The 26,151-nt window shown below is 43.4% G+C and overlaps 1 protein-coding gene across 2 annotated transcripts in view; it reads left to right on the forward strand.

The window, feature by feature from the left end:
* LOC106585171 (G protein-coupled receptor kinase 5) overlaps window positions 1-26,151 on the forward strand; it is a 70,671-nt gene that overhangs the window by 3,469 nt on the left and 41,051 nt on the right. The window contains exon 1 of one of the 2 annotated variants that reach the window (XM_082968462.1): window positions 16,713-16,871. The exons of the other annotated variant lie outside the window; for it this stretch is intronic. The gene's annotated coding sequence lies outside the window, so the exon portion shown is untranslated. Of the gene's footprint in view, window positions 1-16,712; window positions 16,872-26,151 lie in introns of those variants that run through there. 2 annotated transcript variants of the gene reach the window in all.

The following is a 26,151-nucleotide window of genomic DNA, read 5'->3' on the forward strand; positions in this document are numbered from 1 at the left end:
TGGGGCAAGAAAAAAACAAGTGGGCTGCATGCCAGCAAAGCCACAACACTAAACAATACATTAATTGCACTATAATGGTGACAAACGGTGCCCACAAACTGTTAGGGCCTACATAAAGCTGTCCCAACAGCAGTCCCAACATCTTACCACTGCTACACCTGGCTATCAGTGGAGCCTTGTCTGGCAGCGAAACAGTTCATTCAGCCTCATTTACTGCCTTTGAAAAAAACATAGCCGATATGGCTGACTTGATTAAACAAATGTGGTTTCTAATGACAGTTGAGATGTACAAACTATGGCATGAGGGGGCGACAATCGGATAAGTGGCAATCGGTAATTTCGATTAAGACATTTATGAGCGAGCTAGGACGGACGTTAGTCAGTATAACTATTTGTTTAGCATTTTTGAAATGTACAGTGACAGAATTCAGAACATGGGCTGTTCTTACAGTGTTCTTCCTTGTACACCAAGTCAGAACCGTAGGATAAATAAAGGGGGCATATAAGCAGACAATGAAAGCTCTTACAATATTCAATGATTACAATTCTCTAAAACAGGTTATAGGCTACAGTAGAACAGTATGTGAAATTAAGAGGGGTAAATATACCAAATTATTAGGGTGAGGCACATGGGCTACTAACATCTTACTACACAACAAACACCTAGTATTACTTTCTTAGCTACAGTATACATATCTCCCTGGCATTATTACATCATTTATGCAGCAGCATACAACAACGTTACATTTTTGGACTCACCTTGTTGTGCTGTGCTCACTTGAACAGGAAGGTGGCGCGGCGGTCCTTTTGTGGGCAAATTTTGTCATCAAAGTCTGGCATTCTCTGGATTTATGGTGCTTTCAAAACAACTGGATTTACAATTCCGAGTTGGATGACCGTTCAAAATGTAATTTCCCAGTCAGAGCTCGTTTATTCCCAACTTCCCAGTTAACTTGACTTCAGTCAGTTCAAGACTTCACAGTTCCAAGTTAACAGTTGTTTTGAGCGTGGCACAAATCATGCTTCATTGACATCGTGGCCAATGTTGAATGTTTATCATTTCAAACTTGGAAAAGAGCCCCTTAATCCCAGATTTGGGACCACACAGCCACTGTCACTGATTCCTTCCAAACCACTCGTTGAATTTGCGATTTCCAACTTGTTGTGTAATATTTGTCCAATGGCCGATGAGCACTGATACATTTTATCTCTAATTTCTCTGCATTATTTATCTTAATTTGACAAGGATTAAAAAGGATTTTCCAGTAGATTGTCGACTTGATTCATAATGATGACTGCTAGCTAAGATTGTGAAAGTATGATTGACATGATCAGTCCAATCAAAGCTGCTGTACATATAACGTGATTTGACGTCATTTTATCTGTGGCCAATGACCTTGAGCCTTCTTGGATGGGCACATCTAATGTAACACCCGAATGGCTAGAATTTAAGGTCTGCTCTTACACTTGGCAATGACGTAAAGTCCCCATGAGTGACAAAACATTGAGCCAACCACTCGTGCAACGCTCCGTATTTTCTGCTGGCTTGCCCCACCACCACATAAAGCTCTGAGCTAGGCTGAAACACCTGCATTTTGGAGCTGCCTTACTCAAGAAAACAAAAAAGAGACCATGTTTGTATGCTGCTTTATTAACTCAATGATATATTATTTTTTACATTGTTTACAAACTGATGTGACACATATTAATGCCACAATAACATGTAAAACAGGCAAGCCCCCCCCCATTCTTTATTTTGCTAAAAATGTGGGGCTCAAAATAGGTGGGGCTCTGCCCTGAATGACGGGTTGCCACTGGTTGTCACTATTGGTGATGGTGGTGTTAGGCTACTGTAAACAGTGCGTTTTTTGTTTTGCTGGTCACATTATTTTATGCTGTGTGTCACGTGTTGTGTCCAGGCCGGTTCTATCTCTGTGTGTGTGGCAGCCTGAAGCACGGCCAGGCCTGTTTGATTCATAATGTCATCAAAAAGCATTGCTCCTCCTTCACTAGAACTAAAATGGTCCAACTACAGAATATATAATATCGGACGCATTAAGTGATGCTATGTTTTCTGTTCTTGATGAATGTTTTTGGGGATAGAAAGTATTGGAAGATTTTTGGTCCCTCTGAATGCCTAGGTCCTATAGTCACGGTTCGCCGCTGTTCAAACCCATGGTATGACAACCCATGACATTCTTGTCGTCCCAGCTGCTCTATACCCGAGCCAGCATACGGGTTTGCAACTTGGCACAGTGTAAACCATGGTCTGATACATCGCAGGCAGATGTGATCAACATAGATTTGCCCTGTGAAGAGCTGTGGTATAAGATATTGGTGAAGATGGCGCAATAACAACTGATCAACTGTTGATCTTTCTTTCACGATTCTTTGCTGATTTCAGTGTGTTGTATATTGGATCCATTGAGTGCTTAGTTGTTTAGATTCTGCCTGGTAATGTTAGAATTACTAGCGGCGTTATCTGACAGAGCACATAGTGTCAAGGGTTGTGTGAATGCCTGTTGGAGTCTGCGGTGTACAGGGACGCTCCTATCTGTGTGTGTACGCACGCTGGTTGAGAGGTCACAGACCAAGGACATGGCGAGAATGGGGAAGGGAGAACCATGTTTATTCCTGTTTGTTTATGCAAGTATGTCTCAGCCAGAGCTGAGCGGAGAGACATGCATTCCCTGTCCAAATTCTCCCAGAGTAACAGAGACAACAGGAAGGCCCAGTTTACACTGCGCTTCCAGTGTTTACGCCAGTGTCCTCACACTTCCGAAATAAAGTGAACCCTAGCCAAGCAGAGAAATAAAAAGCCATCAATATCCCCTTCCTTCTGCAAAGCTGACCAGAGAGAAGGAGAGGCCCTCTTCCAGTACTTGGTAAATGCATCTCTCTGTTCTACCTTCTTCCTTTTGAAGTAAGTAATCGTCACTAATCTGACATGACTGGTTTGGTCTAAGCGTAAACTTTAGCCAATTCAGTTATGTTAGCTAAGTGATCACTCCAAAGAAGGATTTGTAAAAAGGGCCAGAGGATGGATTTGAACATATTCGGGCCTGCTGAAGAGGACATTTGATGATGTCACAGTTGAGATTCCAGTAAGTCTATCTCACCTCCTCTCTCTCAAACACTAAGCAATAACGGAGTAGCGAGTAAGACCTGAGTAGTATTCAGAATCTGGAGAAGGCTAAACACACACACACACACACACACACACACACACACACCACACACACACACACACACACACACACACACACACACACACACACACACACAAAACAGTTACATTATTACAAGGAGTATACCAAACATTATAAACACTTTCCTAAAATGGAGTTGCACCCCCCTCCCCTTTTGCCCTCAGAACAGACTCAATTCGTCTGGGCATGGACTCCACAAGGTGTCGAAAGCGTTCCACAGGGAAGCTGGTCCATGTTGACTTCAATGCTTCCCACAGTTGTGTCATGTTGGCTGGATGTCCTTTGGGTGGTGGACCATTCTTGATACACACAGGAAACTGTTGAGAGTGGAAAACAGCAGCGTTGCTGTTCTTGACTAAAACCGGTGCACCTGGCACTTAGTCCCATACCTCGTTCAAAGGCACTTCAATCTTTTGTCTTGCCCAGTCACCCTCTGAATGGCACACATACACAATCCATGTCTTAATTGTCTCAAGGCTTAAAAATCCTTCTTTAAACTGACTCCTCCCCTTCATCTAAATAAAGGTTAAATAAAAAAAATGGAATCTACACTGATGTGTTTTGAATACTCGGTGTATATCATGAATGTAGCCTACAGTGTTAGCTGAAGTGAAAGGTTGCATGCAGTTTTGATGACAGATTGACTGCGTTGTGGTCATCCAATCTCCATCCTTTTCTCCCTGGTGTCCAGTAATTGTGTCTTTGTGGAGGATGTTGAGGGGGATGATGCAGTGAAATCCAAATGTCCATTCAGCCATTTCGCCTCTGCTGAGGATCACCTAACAGCTCCTATTACCAGTCACAGACCACAGCATTTCAGAGATGCTGACATGTTGAACATAGAAATGTTAAAGGTACAATCCATAAGAAATATTTAAAGGTACAATTCATAAGTTCTCTCTCTTGTTCATAAGTTCTCTCTCTTCAAATGAAAACACAATGACTGCGCTTGTTGTACTGTTCCGCTGCGCTTTTGCACTTAAAGACCTTTCCCCCTCAGTCCTCCAAAAAGTGAGACGACAAAATGTTTTTAATAGTAGTTTGAACATTAGGAAAGCAGAAGTGTGTGTGAACCCAGTCGGTGTTTTACCAATCAGACTACCCTGAAAGGGTTATACACGGAGTGTACAAAACAATAGGAACACCTTTCTGATATCGAGTTGCACCCCCTTTTTGGCCACCGAACAGCCTGAATTTATCAGAGCATGGACTCAACTAGGTGTCGAAAGCGTTCCATAGGGATGCTTGCCCATATTTGACTACAATGTTTCCCACAGTTGTGTCTAGTTGGCTGGATGTCCTTTGGGTGGTGGACCATTTTTGATACACATGGGGAAACTGTTGAGCTTGGGAAACCCATCACCGTTGCAGTTCTTGACACAAACCGATGCGCCTGGCACCTACTCTGTATTGCAAACATACACAATCCATTTCTCAACTGTCTCAAGGCTTAATAATCCTTCTTTAACCTGTCTCGTCCCATTCATCTACACTGATTTCAAGTGGATTTAACAAGTGACATCACTAAGGGATCATAGCTTTCACCTGGATTCACCTGGTTAGTCTGTCATGGAAAGAGCAGGTGTCCTTAATGGTTTGTACTCTCAATGTATAACAGCGAGAACAGCAGTGTTTCTTTCTGTTAAAATACTAGGCGTCACTTTTACTTGATTTTTAGGAAGCATTTCTTCAGAAATCCACTTCCTCTCTGTGCTGAGCTGTGGAAGGGAGGCATCTCCATTACAGAGGTGTGTGTGTGTGTGTGTGTGTGTGTGTGTCTAAGGGGTGTGTATGTAATTTGTAATGTAATTCCTGTGTGTATGTAATTTGAGATGACAGATTAACATCCTTCAGTAGACTCTGAGTTTATTGTGTGTGTGTGTGTGTGTGCGCACTTCCCCATTCATAACTCTCACGTTGGCAGTGGCCGTGGAACCCTAGCTTAAATGAACGCCAACAGCCGTTTTAAATGAAGGAGGGTAAAGGGAAAAGTTTGTTGTTGAATCCAGATGCTTTTTTGGTATTGCAGACTTGTAGCAACTGAACTGCAGCCTAGGTGCCAGCCTGAGATTTTAGGTTCATGCCTAAACAACAAAACAGTCTTAGGACAGCATTGCCAATCCACGTCTTCTCTGTTTTCAGATATGATACTCCTGCCCTTGTAAGTGAGGAAGGTTAAACCAAGCTATGTTGAATGGATGACCTCTAACCTGAGGCAATTATGTCATGTTAAGCAGCTGCTCTAAATTAAAAGGGTGTTCTATAAACTAGAGCGTAGGGACAAAGTGTTCTAGAATAAAGGAACAAGTGTTCTATCTCGAATGAACGGCAAACATGTTCTTGACCATAGAAAAGTGTTCTTGAATGAAGGAAAAGGAATGTTGATTGTCTGATCAAAACAAACAAGCAGATTTTAGGGCCAAACAGACCCTAAACCAAAACCAAACATTGTAGCACAAACAACAGTGTAGTTACACCGATAAAAGGTAAGAATTCCACTCATTTCTACTGAGGAGAAACATGGCGAGAATATGGTAGCGTCTTTCTCTGAAGCCAGCAGCTACCTCTGACCTGTACTTGACCCCACACACGCCTCTATGCACAGCAATGTTATTGGAAAGGTCACCATATATTTCCAGGCACAAGATAATATAGCAGTTGGCTGAATCAGTGTGTGTTACATCAGCAGTCTGTAGTGTAGTAATGAGACAAAAAAAAAATATGACATTCTTCAAGATGATTTTGAAAGAAAGAACGAGACAGATGGATAAAAGGAGACAACCTATATTTCCAGGGAAGCTATACAGTGGGAAGGGTGAAATGGTGTGAGCCACCAACTCTGTCCCTAAATCCAGTGTAGTCTTTCATGTCATAGCTGACTACTGTGTAACCATGTCCATACTCTCTTGTAGACTGACTTGTGGTGGGTGAGTGGTTGGGTATACTGGCAGTGCCCTCGAAGCAAAGGGAACATTCTAAAAGTATTACTAAAATGTTTTAACAATTTTGGAAAGGAAATTACAATTACAGTTTTACAGCTAGTTTTTACTGATAAACCAAATTTCTATGATTTATTAAGTGATTAAAACCTGTCATTCTGTTACCAAATCGGTAGCACAATGACTAAGAAAATCTAACAGAATGACTGCAACTGAATTGGCTACAATGGGAATTCATAGTATTCACAGACCACAGTTGGGTCACCTGCTACTGTCCTCCCTTGTCCTCCACTGCAAATGTATACAAAATTAAAAACGGATACCTTATTTACATAACTATTCAGACCCTTTGCTATGACACTCGAAATTGAGCTCAGATGCATCCTGTTTCCATTGATCATCAAATGATTGGACATGATTTGGAAAGGCGCACACACACCTGTCTATATAAGGTCCCACAGTTGACAGTGCATGTCAGAACAAAAACCAAGCCATGAGGCCGAAGGAATTGTCCATAAGGCTTTGAGACAGGCTTGTGTCGAGGCACAGATCTGGGGAAGGGTACCAAATCATTTCTGCAGAATTGAAGGTCCCCAAATACACAGTGGCCTCCATCATTCTTAAATGGAAGAAGTTTGGAACCACCAAGACCCTTCCTAGGGCTGGCCGTCCGGCCAAACTGAGCAATCGGGGGAGAAGGGCCTTGGTCAGGGAGGTGACCAAGAACCCGATGGTCACTCTGACAGAGCTCTAGAGTTCCTCTGTGAAAATGGGAGAATCTTCCAGAAGGACAACCATCTCTGCAGCACTCCACCAATCAGGCCTTTATGGTAGAGTTGCTAGACGGAAGCCACTCCTCAGTAAAAAGGCACATGACAGCCCGCTTGGAGTTTGTGGAAAGGCACCTAAGGACTCTAAGACCATGAGAAACAAGAATCTCTGGTTTGATGAAACCAAGATTGAACTCTTTGGCCTGAATGCCATGCATCACATCAGGAGTAAACCTGGCACCATCCCTACGGTGAAGCATGGTGGTGGCAGCATCATGCTGTGGGGATGTTTTTCAGCGGCAGGGACTGGGAGACTAGTCAGGATCGAGGGAAAGGGGAACGGAGCAAAGTGCAGAGAGATCCTTGATGAAAACCTTCTCCAGAGCGCTCAGGACCTCAGACTGGGTCAAAGGTTCACCTTCCAACAGGACAATGACCCTAAGTACACAGCCAAGACAACACAGGAGGGGCTGAACCCGATCCAACATGTCTGGAGAGACCTGAACATAGCTGTGCAGTAACGCTCCCCATCCCCAGTCTGTCATGGAAAGAGCATGTTCTTAATGTTTTGTATACTCAATGTATGTGGATGAGTGTACACTACCGTTCAAAAGTTTGGGGTCACTTAGACATTTCCTTGTTTTTGAAAGAAAAGCAAAATGTTTTTGTCCATTTAAAATAACATCAAATTGATCTGAAATACAGTGTAGACATTGTTAACGTTGTATTTGACTATTGTAGCTGGAAACGGTAGATTTTGTTTTTTATGGAATATCTACAGTGCCTTGCAAAAGTATTCATCCCCCTTGGCATTTTTCCTATTTTGTTGCATTACAACCTGCAATTTAAATAGATTTTTATTTGGATTTCATGTAATGGATATACACAAAATAGTCCAAATTGGTGAAATGACATAAAAAAATTACTTGTTTAAAAAAATATTAAATGGAAAAGTGGTGCGTGCACTTGTATTCACCCCATTTGCGATGAAGCCCATAAATAAGAGCTGGTGCAACCAATTAACTTCAGAAGTCACATAATTAGTTAAAAATAAAGTCATTCTGTGTGCAATCTAAGTGTCACATGATCTCAGTATATATGCACCTGTTCTGAAAGGTCCCAGAGTCTGTAAGACCACTAAGCAAGGGGCACCACCAAACAAGCGGCACCATGAGACCAAGGAGCTCTCCAAACATGTCAGGGACAAAGTTGTGGAAAAGTACAGATCAGGGTTGGGTTATAAAAAAATATCTGAAACTTTGAACATCCCACAGAGCACCATTACATCTGTTATTAAAAAATGGAAAGAATATGGCACCACAACAAACCTGCCAAGAGACCAAAACTCACAGACTAGGCAAGGAGGGCATTAATCAGAGAGGCAACAAAGAGACCAAAGATAACCCTGAAGGAGCTGCAAAGCTCCACAGGGGAGAATGGAATATCTGTCCATAGGACCACTTTAAGCCATACACTCCACAGAGCTGGGCTTTATGGAAGAGTGGCCAGAAAAAAAGCCATTGCTTAAATAACAAAATAAGCAAACACGTTTGGTGTTTGCCAAAACGCATGTGGGAGACTCCCCAAAAATATGGAAGAAGGTACTCTGGTCAGATGAGACTAAAATGTTGCTTTTTTGCCATCAATGAAAACGCTATGTCTGGCGCAAACCCAACACCTCTCACCACCCCGAGAACACCATCCCCACAGTGAAGCATGGTGGTGGCAGCATCAAACTGGTCAGAATTGAAGGAATGATGGATGGTGCTAAATACTGGGAAATTCTTGAAGGAAACCTGTTGCAGTCTTCCAGAGATTTGAGACTGGGATGGAGGTTCACCTTCCAGCAGGACAATGACCCTAAGCATACTGCTAAAGCAACACTCGAGTGGTTTAAGGGGAAACATTTAAATGTCTTGGAATGGCCTAGTCAAATCCCAGACCTCAATCCAATTGAGAATCTGTGGTATGACTTAAAGATTGCTGAACACCAGTGGAATCCATCCAACTTGAAGGGGCTGGAGCAGTTTTGCCTTGAAGAATGGGCAAAAATCCCAGTGGCTAGATGTGCCAAGCTTATAGAGACATACCCCAAGAGACTTGCAGCTGTAATTCCTGCAAAAGATGGCTTTAACAAAGTATTGACTTTGAGAGGGTGAATAGTTATGCATGCTCAAATTTTCAGTTTTTTTTGTCTTATTTCTTGTTTGTTTCACCCCAAAAAATATTTAGCATCTTCAAAGTGGTAGGCATGTTGTGTAAATCAAATGATACAAACCTCCCAAAAAATCTATTTTAATTCAACAAAATAGGAAAAATGCCAAGGGGGTGAATACTTTCACAAGCCACTGCACATAGGCGTACAGAGGCCCATTATCAGCAACCATCACTCCCGTGTTCCAATGGCACGTTGTGTTAGCTAATCCAAGTTTATCATTTTGAAAGGCTAATTGATCATAAGAAAACCATTTTGCAATTATGTTAGCACAGCTGAAAACTGGCCGCCTTTCAACTAGTTGAGTATCTGGAGCATCAGCATTTGTGGGTTCGATTACTGTCTCAAAATGGCCAGAAACAAATAACTTTCTGAGGAAACTCATCAGTCTATTCTTGTTCTGAGAAATTAAGGCTATTCCATGTGAGAAATTGCCAAGAAACTGAAGATCTGGTACAACGCTGTGTACTACTCCCTTCACAGAACAGCGCAAACTGGCTCTAACCAGAATAGAAAGACGAGTGGGAGGCCCCAGTGCACAACTGAGCAAGAGGACAAGTACATTAGTGTCTAGTTTGGCCTTTTGGCTGGTGTGTGTGGGGTCCTTGATGATGCTGCGGGACTTCCTCAGGCACCATTTCAAGTAGATGTACTGGATGGGTGGCAGCACAGTCCCAGTCATGTACTGGACCATCTTCATCATCCGCAGAAGGGCCTTGCGGTTGTGGACAGAGCAATCAGGATGCTCGGTTAGGTGCAGCGGTAGTATTTGGGGAGGACCCCTGGTGGCATGCTGAATTTCTTCAGGTGCCTTAGGAAGTAGGGTCACTGTTGCGCCCTCTTGACAAGCGTGGTGGTGTTGGTCCATGTCAAGTCCTCAGTGATGTGGACGCCAAAGTACTTAAAACTGCTGATTCGCTCTACTACTTGATGTGGATCGGGGCATGATCTTTCCTCTGCTTCCTGAAGTCAACAATCAACTCCCTTGTTCAGCTGACGTTGGGGGAGAGGTTGTTGTCCTGGCACCACAATGCCAGTTCACTTACCTCCTCCCTATAGGCTGACTTGTTGGTTATCAGGTCTACAACCGTGGTGTTGTCAGCAAACTTGATGGAGCTGGTGTCGTGCAAAGCCATGCAGTCGTGGGTGAACAGGGAGTATAGCAGAGGGCTTAAGAGTCAGTGTGGAGGAGGTGTTGTTGCCAATCCTCACAGCCAGTGGTCTGCCTGTCAGGAAGTCCAGGATCCAGTTGCAGAGGGTGGTGTCTAGACCCACAGCTCTGAGCTTGGTGACGAGCTTGGAGGGAACAATAGTGTTGAATGTGGAATTGTAGTCAATGAACAGCATTCTCACATCGGTGTTCCTCTTGTCCAAATGTGTTAGGGCTATGTGAATAGCAATGGAAATGGCAACTTCTGTGGATCTGTTGGAGCAGTAGAAGTGGGTCCAGTGTGCCTGTGATGAGTCTCGGTACGAGCTATACAAACTCAGGATCACCAAACCACCTCTGTTGCAATCTCATTAAATGGAGTGGACAGATCATTCTGCTTCTGTTTGTCACAGAAAGTGTTGTTGTGGTACAGTAGGCCTGATTTCGAACCCATTCAGTTATATTGGTGCTGTGATCTCTGAGTATGAGGTCAAAGGGGGGTGAAATGTAACTGAGGTGGTTCGATGAACCATGCTCTTTTGATGAGTAACCTTGCTGGAGACAAAGATCTGTGTTAGTTTCCTAAACTAATCCCTATGGGCTTTACATAAGTTGGCTAACACAGTCTTGTCACATGCAGGAGACCTGGTTCGAACCCAGTCAGTCACAAGAGCAAGATTTAAATAGGGAGTGGAAAGGTTTTCCTTAAAGGGCAATGAAAGGGCTATTCAAATGTATTCTTATGGGGGCCAAATTTTTTGTGACACTCTCTTCTAACGTGGCATGTGATCGTCATAGAGGGGAACAGAAGGCAAATCCATGTTCCAGAAAGTCTTAGCTTTCAGGAATGGGGTCATAATAGTTTATAGCCAAAATGGTTCAAATATTGCTAGAGCCAAATTTAATTGGAAAACAAATTCAACATGCCACATTGGCTTCAGAAACCGCCAGAAGCTTCTGTTTACCAGAGTGATCATTTCATTCTATCTGTTTATCTCTAACTTTCCTGCCTGGCAAAGTACCAGGATGTTGTCTCAGGTTTTGAATCTGAATTTAGAGAACTGAATCTGAATGCACCTGAGACGTTGACTATATGAAACTTTGATACACAAACTATAATTTCAAGTTTATCAAGTTTACAGACAATGAATGCAATATCTACCATATTGAAGCTGAATAAATTAATATTGCATTTGAATATTCAATTACATTTTTTTTTAAAATGCAATATTCACTCAATTAAATTTCAAATCATGAAATTAGTTGTATTTTTTTTATTCAATTATTCAATTTGTGCATTACAAGTTCAAAAAATTCAATTCAAATTCAGTATCCTAATTCAAATGTAAAATTTTGGAATTCAAATTCAATTTCTGTAAGGCATGGAAATCGCCCCATACTAGCTAGCTGTAAAATCGCCTAAACAAACTGCACTATCTAACAAATTCAACTTGCAGTTCTCTGCCCAGAGCGAGTGCAGAGTATGTTGCTATGGCCCTTTCCCACGTTTCCCACAGACACACAGGACGCATTGCAAGAAGATAGGCCTACTTGAAGGAGAAACTGAATTGAATAATTTGGTACATTGTTTAGATTGAGCACATCTAAGCGAAATATATGCATTTGTCATGACGATATAAACGGATGTATGTCTATTGGCTGATTTGGAGATCTGGAGTGCAGGTAATTGTTTTAAAAGTGTTAGAGGATAGCACACTCACATTTAAATCTCCAGTGACGAGAACCATGTAGCTATGACGCGTTCCTACACAATTTCCTGATTTCACAGATGGACCACTTAGAAGTGAAATCATGGACATTTTAGATTTTACCCACTGATAGAACATAAGCTTTCTGGGGGTGCATGATCACTATATGTACCTTTACTGTGATTCTTTTCAATTATAATGGTATCCTTTTTTTATTTAGCAAAGAGCAAATTCTCAAGCAAGAGGGGGAAATGGAAAACTAGCTTTTATTGGAACAGAGGTTTGGAATTCTCTTTTTTATTGGTCTATTAACTGATTTACCGCCTGGTGAAAATCGAAATATATTTTAGATTCTTCAAAGTAGCCACCCTTTGCCTTGATGACAGCTTTGCACACTCTTGGTATTCTGTTTTCCAACAGTCTTGAAGGAATTCCCACATATGCTGAGCACTTGTTGGCTGCTTTTCCTTCCCTCTGCGGTCCAACTCATCCCAATACCATCTCAATTGGGTTGAGGTCGGGTGATTGTGGAGGCCAGGTCATCTGCTGCAGCACTCCATCACTCTCCTTCTTGGTCAAATAGCACTTACACAGCCTGGAGGTGTGTTGGGTCATTGTCCTGTTGAAAAACAAATGATAGTCCCACTAAGCGCAAACCACATGGGATGGCGTATCGCTGCAGAATGCTGTGGTAGTCATGCTGGTTAAGTGTGCCTTGAATTCTAAATAAATCACTGACAGTGTCACCAGCAAAGCACCATCACACCACCTCCTCCTCCTCCATGCTTCACAGTGGGAACCACACATGTGGAGATCATCCGTTCACCTACTCTGCATCTCACAAAAACACGGCGGTTGGAACTAAAAATGTCATTCGGACTCATCAGACCAAGGGACAGATTTCCACCGGTCAAATGTCCATTGTTCGTGTTTCTTGGCCAAAGCAAGTCTCTTCTTTTTATTGGTATCCTTTAGTAGTGGTTTCTTTGCAGCAATTTGACCATGAAGGCCTGATTCACACAGTTTGAGGCTAGTAACTGAAATGAACATATCCTCTGCAGCAGAGGTAACGTTAGGTCTTCCTTTCCTGTGAAAGTCCTCATGCGAGCCAGTTTCATCATAGTGCTTCTTGGTTTTTGCGACTGCACTTGAAGAAACTTTCAAACTTCTTGAAATTAAAGTAATGATGGACAGCCGTTTCTCTTTGCTTATTTGCTTACAGACCAGCTGGCACACAATTGGCCCAGCGTTGTCCGGGTTACGGAGGGTTTGGTCGGCAGGGATATACTTGTCTCATCGCGCACTAGCGACACCTGTGGCATGCCGGGCGCAGTGCACGCTGACCAGGTCGCCAAGTGTATGGTGTTTCCTCTGACACATTGGTGCGGCGGGCTTCTGGGTTGGATGGGCATTGTGTCAAGAAGCATTGCGGCTTGGTTGGGTTGTGTTTCGGAGGACGCATGGCTCTCGACCTTCGCCTCTCCCGAGTCCGTACGGGAGTTGCAGCGATGAGACAAGACTGTAACTACTACCAATTGGATACCACGAAATTGGGGGTAACCCCCCCCCCTCAAAAAAACAAAGGAGATGATCGTGGACTTCAGGAAACAGCAGAGGGAGCACACCCCTATCCACATCGACGGGACAGTAGTGGAGAAGGTGGAAAGTTTTAAGTTCCTCGGCGTACACATCACGGACAAACTGAAATGGTCCACCCTAACAGAAAGCGTGGTGAAGAAGGAGCAACCTCAGGAGGCTGAAGAAATTTGGCTTGTCACCTAAAACACACACAAACTTCTACAGATGCACAACCGAGAACATCCTGTCGGGCTGTATCACCGCCTGGTATGGCAACTGCTCCGCCCACAACCGTAAGGCTCTCCAGACGGTAGTGAGGTCTGCACAACGCATCACCGGGGGCAAACTACCTGCCCTCCAGGACACCTACACCATCCGATGTCACAGGGAGGCCAAAAAGATCATCAAGGACAACAACCACCCGAGCCACTGCCTGTTCACCCCGCTATCATCCAGAAGGCGAGGTCAGTACAGGTGCATCACAGCTGGGACCGAGAGACTGAAAAACAGCTTTGATCTCAAGGCCATCAGACTGTTAAACAGCCATCACTAACATTGAGTGGCTGCTGCCAACATACTGACTCAAATCTCTAGCCACTCTAATAATTAAAAATTGGATGTAATAAATGTATCACTAGTGACTTGAAACAATGCCACTTTATATAATGTTTACATACCCTACATTACTCATCTCATATGTATATACTGTACTCTATACCATCTACTGCATCTTGCCTATGCCATTCGGACATCGCTCATCCATATATTTATATGTACATATTCTTATTAATTCCTTTACACTTGTGTGTAAAAGGTAGTTGTTGTGAAATTGTTAGATTACTTGTTTGATATTATGACCAATAAAATTTGATTTGATTTCTTGCCATAAAATGGACTTGGTCTTTTACCAAATAGGGCTATCTTCTGTACACCACCCCTACCTTGTCACAACACAACTGATTGGTTCAAACGGATTAAGAAGGAAAGAAATTCCACAAATTAACTTTTAAAAAGGCACACCTGGTAATTGAAATACATTCCAGGTGACTACCTCATGAAGCTGGTTGAGAGAATGCCATGAGTGTGCAAAGCTGCCATTGAGGCAAAGGGTGGCTACTTTGAAGATGTGTTTAACACTTTTTTTGGTTACTACATGATTCTATATGTGTTATTTCATAGTTTTGATGTCTTCACTATTATTCTACAATGTAGAAAATAGTAATAATATAGAAAAACCCTTGAATGAGTACAGTGGGGGGAAAAAGTATTTGATCCCCTGCTGATTTTGTACGTTTGCCCACTTACAAAGAAATGATCAGTCTATAATTTTAATAGTAGGTTTATTTGAACAGTGAGAGACAGAATAACAACAAAAAAATCCAGAAAAATGCATGTCAAAAATGTTATAAATCATTTGCATTTTAATGAGGGAAATAAGTATTTGACCCTTCTGCAAAACATGACTTAGGACTTGGTGGCAAAACCCTTGTTGGCAATCACAGAGGTCAGGCGTTTCTTGTAGTTGGCCACCAGGTTTGCCCACATCTCAGGAGGGATTTTGTCCCACTCCTCTTTGCAGATCTTCTCCAAGTCATTAAGGTTTCGAGGCTGACGTTTGGCAACTCGAACCTTCAGCTCCCTCCACAGATTTTCTATGGGATTAAGGTCTGGAGACTGGCTAGGCCACTCCAGGACCTTAATGTGCTTCTTCTTGAGCCACTCCTTTGTTGCCTTGGCCGTGTGTTTTGGGTCATTGTCATGCTGGAATACCCATCCACGACCCATTTTCAATGCCCTGGCTGAGGGAAGGAGGTTCTCACCCAGGATTTGACGGTACATGGCCCCGTCCATCGTCCCTTTGATGCGGCGAAGTTGTCCTGTCCCCTTAGCAGAAAAACACCCCCAAAGCATAATGTTTCCACCTCCATGTTTGACGGTGGAGATGGTGTTCTTGGTGTCATAAGCAGCATTCCTCCTCCTCCAAACACGGCGAGCTGAGTTGATGCCAAAGAGCTCCATTTTGGTCTCCTCTGACCACAACACTTTCACCCAGTTGTCCTCTGAATCATTCAGATGTTCATTGGCAAACTTCAGACGGGCATGTATATGTATTCTTGAGCAGGGGGACCTTGTGGGCGCTGCAGGATTTCAGTCCTTCACGGCGTAGTGTGTTACCAATTGTTTTCTTGGTGACTATGGTCCCAGCTGCCTTGAGATCATTGACAAGATCCTCCTGTGTAGTTCTGGGCTGATTCCTCACTGTTCTCATGATCATTGCACCTCTACGAGGTGAGATCTTGCATGGAGCCCCAGGCCGAGGTAGATTGACAGGTCTTTTGTGTTTCTTCCATTTGCGAACAATCGCACCAAATGTTGTCACCTTCTCACCAAGCTGCTTGGCAATGGTCTTGTAGCCCATTCCAGCCTTGTGTAGGTCTACAATCTTGTCCCTGGCATCCTTGGAGAGCTCTTTGGTCTTGGCTATGGTGGAGAGTTTGGAATCTGATTGATTGCTTCTGTGGACAGGTGTCTTTTTTACAGGTAACAACCTGCGGTTAGGAGCACTCCCTTTAAGAGTGTGCTCCTAATCTCAGCTCGTTACCTGTATAAAAGACACCTGGGAGCCAGAAATCTTTCTGATTGAGAGGGGGTCAAATACTTATTTCCCTCATTAAAATGCAAATCAATTTATAACATTTTTGACATGCATTTTTCTGGATATTTTTGTTCTGTCTCTCACTGTTCAAATAAACCTACCATTAAAATTATAGACTGATCATTGCTTTGTCAGTGGGCAAACGTACAAAATCAGCAGGGGATCAAATCCTTTTTTCCCCCACTGTAGGTGTGTTTAAACTTTTGACTGGTAATGTATATAATATACAGTAACACAGAAAAATCATGTTTTTGACTGCACTGGGCCTTTAACTGGCTGTGACTCCTTTACCAAACACTTCTCAAATGTTTTAATGAAAGATGCATTTAAACAATGACTTGTTAGTAATGAATTAAAGCACTAACAAATACCTACAAAAACATACATGGCATTAATACTTGGCCCTGACTGTCAAAAAAAATAATAATTGTGACTCCTTTACCACGTGACCTTGACCAAATGTAAATACAGTGTCTGTCTCATACAGGAAACACAACTGTAGTGCTGCAAGCACCAACCATGCTCCAGCTAACTGCGGTTAGGATGTGAACCGTGCACTATCAAGCTGCAGTTTTTTTTTTCTCGACAGATGATGTAGATGGATCTCACCTCAGGCCCAGTTTATGAGAAGCCTTTTGATGTAAGGTGAGAAAAAATGCTGCTTGATCGTATTATATCACAAGTCTCAGCGAAATGGGAAGTGCAAAAAAAAAAAACGCTTCATGCTCTTTAAAGATTGAGTCAGTGGTCGGCCATAGGCTTGTGTGTGCTTATATCGAAGTACAGTTGAAGCTTGGCAACTTTCTGGGTTTTCCTTTTTGTAACATTGGATTTGGCAGTCCTTTCATATCTTTAGAGGGTGAGTCAACAAGGGCAAATTCAAGTGAAGTGAGCAGGTTATTGAATTGAAATCCACCTCTGTGTCAGACATCATTGGCCACTTTTTCAGTAGTTTTTACTAACAAGCTTATTCTCGTCTAGTGTCCTGTCTTCCATGATCACTGATCTGGCAGGACAGTGACAGTCAGGGAAAAGCGCGATGAACACGTATTCGCTATCCAGTGCATTTGTGAGGGAAAAGAGATGAGATGATGCTATTAGACGGAATTTTGACACCGCCATCAAGTAGTGTGTCAATGGTGCTGTACACACACATTTACACACACAAAGCCCGGAGTGTGTTCCCTCGGGGCTTCTCAGAGGGCTGAGCCATGACATAATGCTAAGGAGTTTTTATTGGGGAGACAACTGAACAACGTTAATGGGAGGAGAAACAAATCCATAAGAGGAGAGTTGAGGCCCATGCAGGCCAGCCAATTTCCTCTCTGGGTGGTTATGTTTGTTTGCATGGCGGTAAAAAGAAGACAAAGGGAAAAGGGTTTCACATACTAGCTGTCTCTCACGCATAGCTACAAAGCAATGACTATCCGACTCTTACCGGACAGCCCCCACCCTTCTAAAGTTGAAAGGTAGCTAGAATTTTCTACTTTGCTTGTAGAATTGTCTCTTATGTGAGTGCCTGTCCATTCATCTCTGTTTAATCTCTTTTAGACCTAATGAATATTTGATGTTTGTAAATTGGAAACTGCTCGACTCTGACAAGAGTTTCGCTTGTGTACTTTCGCTGCACACACACACACACACACACACACACCAGAAAAGGGAATGAACATGTATCAGTTATGTGGTAGATGTTGACCAACGCTGGCCTTTTCGTGTTGTGAAATTTGGGCTATTTTCCCAGTTCACAGACCTTATCAGAGTTCTCTATTTAAAGGCTGTTTTTGGTATTTCTGAGTCCCTTGGTATGCCCCAGATCCATTGCTCATTTTAGAGCTCCCAGCACGACACGAGACATGGAAGAATAAGGGAGAAGAGAGGAAAGGGTTACAGGTCGGATGCTTATGAGGGTAGGAGAGTGAGTGAACAAACGAGGAGAAGAGATGAGAGGATGAGCTGGTAGAAGAAAGAGGATGGATGAGATGAGCATTCAGAGGGAGGAAAGATGTGTGTGTGTGTGTGTGTGTGTTTACAGAGGAAAGGAAATGGGGAACAGCTGGAAAGGAAGCAGAGAGCCTAGAGAGGGCCATCGTAATCACTTTAACCCTGTTTCCGGGATTGCTGTGTGGCGAGTTGCTTTGATTTTGTCTTGTTGGTCTGTATTTGTGTGTGTGTGTGTGTGTCTGTGCTGTGCTGTGCTGTGCATTTGTGTGTGTGTGTGTGTGTGTGTGTGTGTGTGTGGTTGTGTCTGTCTGTGTGTGTTGGAGACAGAGAAATAGAGTAGGCCTATCTGCTTGACAAAAACCTGTTGGATAGAATCAGTGCTAGCCTAAGATTGGATCAGTTCAAAGGTTTAGTCTGTACCATTGTTCCTATTGGAGGGTTCATAGCAGTAGGCCTAGTGCTGGCTGCCCCTTTGAACTGTTCTGTTCTGTACCTCTCCTGTAGCTGTATAGCATGTGTCACCCAGTGTGCCCTCAGCTGTGTGCTGTCACACAGTTGCTTAATATGTAACTTTAGCCCAGAGAGTGAAGCTTGGGTGATGAGCATGTTTTCGCACATTCCGTGTGTGGTATATTTATAGAACAGGAAGCTTATTCTCACAAAACTCAAAACATAGGTCATTGTCAGTGTACCAAGCTCTGCTTCAAGTTTTAGCAGCATATACAGTGCATTAGGAAAGTATTCAGACCAATTTACTTTTTCCATATTTTGTTACGTTACAGCCTAATTTTTTTCTCCTCAATCTACACATAATACCCCATAATGACAAGCAAAAACTATCACATTTACATAAGTATTCAGACCCTTTACTTTGAAGCACCTTTGGCAGCGATTACAGCCTTGAGTCTTCTTGGGTATGACGCTACAAGCTTGGCACCTGTATTTGGGGAGTTTCTCCCATTTTCTTCTCTGCAGATCCTCTCAAGCTCTGTCAGGTTGGATGGGGACCGTCACTGCACAGCTATTTTCAGGTCTCTCCAGAGATGTTCAATCAGGTTCAAGTCCGGGCTCTGGCTGGGCCACTCGAGGACTTTCAGATACTTGTCCCGAAACACTCCTGTGTTGTCTTGGCTGTGTGCTTAGGGTCGTTGTCCTGTTTGGAATGTGAATGCTCATCTTTCCCTCGATCCTGACTAGTCTCCCAGCCCCTGTTGCTGAAAAACATCCCCCACAGCATGATGCTGCCACCACCATGCTTCACCGTAGGGATGGTGCCAGGTTTCCTCCAGACGTGATGCTTGGCAGTCAGGCCAAAGAGTTCAATCTTGGTTTCATCAGACCAGAGAATATTGTTTCTCATGGTTTCAGTCCATAAGGTGGCTTTTGGCAAACTCCAAGCGGGCTGTCATGTGCTTTTTACTGAGGAGTGGCTTCCGTCTGGCCACTCTACCATAAAGGCCTGATTGGTGGAGTGCTGCAGAGATGGATGTCCTTCTGGAAGGTTCTCCCATCTTCAGAGGAACTCCTGAGCTCTGTCAAAGTGACCATCGTGTTCTTGGTCACCTCCCCGACCAAGGCCCTTCTCCCCAATTTCTCAGTTTGGCCGGTTGGCCAGCTCCAAACTTCTTCCATTTAAGAATGATGAAGGGCACTGTTCTTGGGGACCTTCAATGCTGCAAAAATGGTTTGGTACCCTTCCCCAGATTTGTTCCTCGACACAATCCTGTCTCGAAGCTCTACGGACAATTCCTTCGACCTCACGGCTTGGTTTTTGCTCTGACATGCACTGTCAACTGTGGGACCTGATATAGACAGGTGTGTGTGCCTTTCCAAATCATGTCCAATCATTTGAATTTACCACAGGTGGACTCGAAGTTGTAGAAACAGCTCAAAGATGATCAATGGAAACAGGATGCAGCTGAGCTTATAGCAAAGGGTCTGGATAAGATATTTCTGTTTTTTTATTTTGAATACATTTGCTGAAATTTCTAAAAACCTGTTTTTGCTTTGTCATTATACGGTATTGTGTGTAGATTGATGAGAATTTTAAAAATGTAATCCATTTTAGAAATAAGGCTGTAACGTAACAAAATGTGGAAAAAGGGGAAGGGATCTGAATACTTTCCTAACTCACTGTATGTATTGCATTGAACATAAGGATTTCCTTTGTGTTCTTTATTCATCAATGAGCAGAGCCAGGAGTTTTTCTTAGTCAGGTGAGGTCACATTATCAGGCTATAACTTGATGGGACTGGTCTGATCTATGAAAGATATTTAGTCTATGACCCCCACTAAGTAGTTTAGCATGTTCCACTGAGAAGAATAGTCCTGTGTGAATGCTACAGCCATACATACGTACGCCATTGATGTTTGCTTAAAGCACACTAATAGATGTTACAGCTGCTTGGAACATCCCATTATTATTGTGACGATATAAGACATTTAAACACCAGGTTCGTTTATTCGCCATAATAGTGCAGACAATGACATCACCGCTGTGGAACTGGGTAGCAATGAGCTCTTCCTCCCAAAGTCCCCATTCACTCTGATGGTTAGGCAGACCATTTCTCAGTATCCAACACACACACACACACACACACACACACACACACACACACACACACACACACACACACACACACACACACACACACACACACACACACACACACACACACACACACCTGGTGAACATGCAGCCTAAAAAGTATATGTGCTGAAAACGGTCTGACATATTTCAAAGAACGCCTGTGTTAGCCTGAGGCACACTCAGTGTTCTCTTTGTTTGACTGGAAGGATAGAGATCTCTTATCACTACTTAATGTCCTTCTGTGGGTAAATATTTGTTTTGGCTAACCACTGGATCCCTCAGAGTCAACAACACTCTCTTGATATCACGTTAATCCAATTTACTAACCTGGCAATTCACCCTGTTAGTTTTCCATTAGCAGTGTGTGTAGATGAGACCTGAAAGAACTCTCTCTACATGCTCTGACCTCAATGCAAAATATCTTTCAGGATCAGACAGGATGACATTGTTGAGAGCACTAAACCTTGTATTACAACGGTATTGACTCGGGTCGCACACGACTTCCTCACAGTGCTGAGGAAGGTGGTGGCTTCACCTAGCTCTGCGTATGGCCTTGCTGCTGGGTCTTAGGTTCAAATCAAGGTCAAATCAAAATGTATTTGTCACAGGCGCTGAATACAACAGGTGTAGACTTTCCAGTGAAATGCTTGCTTACAGTACGTGCCCTTCCCAACGATGCAGAGTTAATAAGAAAATAATGAAATAATTTCTCTAATCTGGCTCCAGTGGCATGCATTGAAATGCGTAGCTATCTTTTTGGCAAAATTACTATGAATTAACGGACTTCTAAAATGAAGGTGTGGGATGTTCATTGTATGACAAGAAAAAAACTAGCTGGTCTATTTCGCTCCTGCAGATAGCATAATCTGTCCGTTCACAATTCACCTGTGGTAACATGGCAGCTCAACGCCAGACAACAGAAAGAGCTGGCCGCTACCAACCGAGAGATTGTTTGTGAGGACATTACCTCTGCTCTCGACTTGTAAATTAGTCACTCGAATTGCTCACTTCTAAAGTGGATGCCTATTCAAATCAAATTTTATTTGTCACATACACATGATTAGCAGATGTTAATGCGAGTGTAGCAAAATGCTTGTGCTTCTAGTTCCGACAATGCAGTAATATCCAACGAGTAATCTAACCTAACAATTTCACAACAACTACCTTATACACACAAGTGTAAAGGAATGAATAAGAATATGTACATAAAAAAATATATGAATGAGTGATGGTATAGAACAGCATAGGCAAGATGCAGTAGATGGTATAGAGTACAGTATATACATATGAGATGAGTAATGTAGGGTATGTAAACATTATATGAAGGGGCATTGTTTAAAGTAGCTAGTGATACATTTATTACTTCAATTTTTTCATTATTAAAGTGGCTGGAGTTGAGTCAGTATGTTGGCAGCAGCCACTCAATGTTAGTGATGGCTGTTTAACAGTCTGATGGCCTTGAGATCAAAGCTGTTTTTCAGTCTCTCGGTCCCTGCTTTGATGCACCTGTACTGACCTCACCTTCTGGATGATAGCGGGGTGAACAGGCAGTGGCTCGGGTGGTTGTTGTCCTTGATGATCTTTTTGGCCTTCCTGTGACATCGGGTGGTGTAGGTGTCCTGGAGGGCAGGTAGTTTGCCCCCGGTGATGCGTTGTGCAGACCTCACTACCCTCTGAAGAGCGTTACGGTTATGGGTGGAGCAGTTGCCGTACCAGGCGGTGATACAGCCCGACAGGATGCTCTCGATTGTGCATCTGTAGAAGTTTGAGTATTTTTGGTGACAAGCCGAATTTCTTCAGCCTCCTGAGGTTGAAGAGGCGCTGTTGCGCCTTCTTCACCACACTGTCTGTGTGGGTGGACCATTTCAGTTTGTCCATGATGTGTACGCCGAGGAACTTAACTTTATACCCTCTCCACTACTGTCCCGTCGATGTGGATAGGGGTGTGCTCCCTCTGCTGTTTCCTGAAGTCCATGATCATCTCCTTTGTTTTGTTGACGTTGAGTGCGAGGTTCTTTTCCTGACACCACATTCTGAGGGCCCTCACCTCCTCCCTGTAGGCCGTCTCATCGTTGTTGGTAATCAAGCCTACCACTGTAGTGTCGTCTGCAAACTTGATGATTGAGTTGGAGGCGTGCATGGCCACGCAGTCGTGGGTGAACAGGGAGTACAGGAGAGGGCTGAGAACGCACCCTTGTGGGGCCCCAGTGTTGAGGATCAGCGGGGTGGAGATGTTGTTACCTACCCTCACCACCTGGGGGCGGCCCGTCAGGCAGTCCAGGACCCAGTTGCACAGGGCGAGGTCGAGACCCAGGGTCTCGAGCTTGATGACGAGTTTGGAGGGTACTATGGTGTTAAATGCTGAGCTGTAGTCGATGAACAGCATTCTGAAATGGGTATTCCTCTTGTCCAGATGAGTTAGGGCAGTGTGATTGCGATTGCGTCGTCTGTGGACCTATTGGGGCGGTAAGCAAATTGGAGTGGGTCTAGGGTGTCAGGTAGGGTGGAGGTGATATGGTCCTTGACTAGTTTCTCAAAGCACCTCATGATGACGGAAGTGAGTGCTACGGGGCGGTAGTCATTTAGCTCAGTTACCTTAGCTTTCTTGGGAACAGGAACAATGGTGGCCCTCTTGAAGCATGTGGGAACAGCAGACTGGGATAAGAATTGATTGAATATGTCCGTAAACACACCAGCCAGCTGGTCTGCTCATGCTCTGAGGACGAGGCTGGGGATGCCGTCTGGGCCTGCAGCCTTGCGAGGGTTGACACGTTTAAATGATTTACTCACGTCGGCTGCAGTGAAGGAGAGCCAGTAGGTTTTGGTAGCGGGCCGTGTCAGTGGCACTATATTGTCCTCAAAGCGAGCAAAGAAGTTGTTTAGTCTATCTGGGAGCAAGACATCCTGGTCCGCGACGGTGCTGGTTTTTCTTTTATAGTCCGTGATTGACTGTAGACCCTGCCACATACCTCTCGTGTCTGAGCCGTTGAATTGCAACTCTACTTTGTCTCTATACTGACGCTTAGCTTGTTTGATTGCCTTGCGGAGGGAATAGCCACACTGTTTGTATTGGGTCATGTTTCCGGTCACCTTGCCCTGATTTAAAAGCAGTGGTTTGCGCTTTCAGTTTTGCGCGAATGCTGCCATCAATCCACGGTTTCTGGTTTGGGAATGTTTTAATAGACGCTATGGGTACGACATCGCCGATGCACTTGCTAATAAACCCACTCACCGAATCAGCGTATTCATCAATGTTGTTGTTCGACGCAGTGCAGAACTAAAGTGGAAAGTCTGGAGAAGACAGCCAATGCGACAGAGGTGTGCCCTGGGAAAAGCGCAAACTAAGTGCAAATAAATCTCATAAAAGACTAAACGGAATCACTTAAATCATTCTCCGTAAATTCAATGTGTGGGTCGTAGGACTTGAAACTGGCATGGGAGCGGGCGACCAAACTTCTTTCATGAGCAATGTTTTCTATAAACTGTTCGGGCAGGAGCAGCTGGGTCTCATGCCACTAATTAACATTGCACACGCATGGGTCCTCACCGAAGTCACTGTATGATTGTACAAATCCACAGATTTTTAAGTCAAATGGCAAATTGTTTACCTTGCAGCGGAATCGGGGGTTCTGCCCTATGCAGGGAAGTGTATACCCAGACCTGAGTGCCGAACTGCTAAAAAAAAGAGGGTGATTTACTATGAGGTGAAATCCCAGTTACTCAAGCTAAATTTCAGATGCTGCTTTATCCACCCGGGAAAATTAATCTCGAAATTCCAGAGCATAACACACACGTTTTCCAATGCCAAGGAAGCTCAAGACTTCTTCAGGAATCACATCAAACCCAACATACAAGGAGACGAGTTGAAAGATGGAACCCCATTATGACTGGCTCAATATTCAGGTATGTTATCCATGCACAATCACGCAGCCTAGCCGATGGCTATGATACTGCCCTCAGCATAAGACAATGGTGAGGACACCCCCTCAAGTGAGTACAAGGAACAGTATTACTAATATTAGTGAGTATTGGACTTTGTTATTAGACTGAACAGAAATATAAATGCAACATGCAACAATTTCATATTTTACTGAGTTACAGTTCACGTGGATCAGAAAACCAGTCCGTATCTGGTGTGACCACCATTTGCCTCATGCAGTGGGAAATGTTGTCCCACTCCTCTTCAATGGCTGTGCCAAGTTTCTGGATATTGGTGGGAACTGGAACATGCTGTCGTACACGCCGATCCAGAGCATCCCAAACATGCTCAATGGGTGAGTATGCAAGCCATGGAAGAACTGGGACATTTTCCGCTTCCAGGAATTGTGTACAGATCTTTGATACATGAGGCTATGCATTATACAAGTGGTCTGCGGTTGTGAGGCCAGTTGGACATACTGCCAAATTCTCTAAAACAACGTTGAAGAAATGAACATTCAATTATCTGGCAACAGCTCTGGTGGACATTCCTGCAGTCAGCATGCCAATTGCACACTCCCTCAACTTGAGACATCAGTGGCATTATGTTGTGACAAAATGGCACATTATAGAGTTACCTTTCATTGTCCCCAGCACAAGGTGCACCTGTGTAATGATCATGCTGTTTAATCAGCTTCTTGATATGCCCCATCTGTCAGGTGGATGGATTATCTTGGTAAAGGATAAATGCTTACTAACAGGGATATAAACAAATTTCTGCACAAAATTGTAGAGAAATAAGCTTTTTGTGCATATGAAACATTTCTGGGATCTTTTATTTTAGCTCATAAAACATGGGACCAACACACTTTACATGTTGCATTTATATTTTGGTCCAGGATATTAACACAGTGATGACATCATGCCAATTTAATGAACAATGGTCAATATATTAACTTGTCACAAGGACTGGGGCTGCTTTCTTGTGGGGCTACAGTGCATTGCATTCATACATGGGCAAAATCTAGCCATATCAGTTGGAAGCTATTCCCCTACATGATGTTTTGCTACTGCAAAATGGCCAGTTTTGCTACTGAGAAATGGCCAGTCCCATATGGGCTAATTGCTTTTGTTCTTTTTTTTTCTTCCTGTTGATTGCTGTCCCCTTTCGTTTAGGGCAGGCTATTTCATTTATCTCCCTGGAAGGACTTGGCCTATAGGCCATGATGAACAATTGTGAAGATCTACTGTACAGTACCAGTCAAAAGTTTGGACACCTACAGTACTCATTCCAGGGTTTTTCTTTATTTTTACTATTTTGTACATTGTAGAATAATAGTGAAGACATCAACACTATGCGAACACATATGGAATCATATAGTAACCAAAAAAGTGTTAAACAAATCAAAATATATTTTATATTAGAGATTCTTCAAAGTAGCCACCCTTTGCCTTGATGACAGCTTTACACAC

The sequence above is a fragment of the Salmo salar genome, chromosome 24 (assembly GCF_965601325.2).
Source record: "Salmo salar chromosome 24, fSalSal1, whole genome shotgun sequence".
Lineage (NCBI taxonomy): Eukaryota > Metazoa > Chordata > Actinopteri > Salmoniformes > Salmonidae > Salmo > Salmo salar.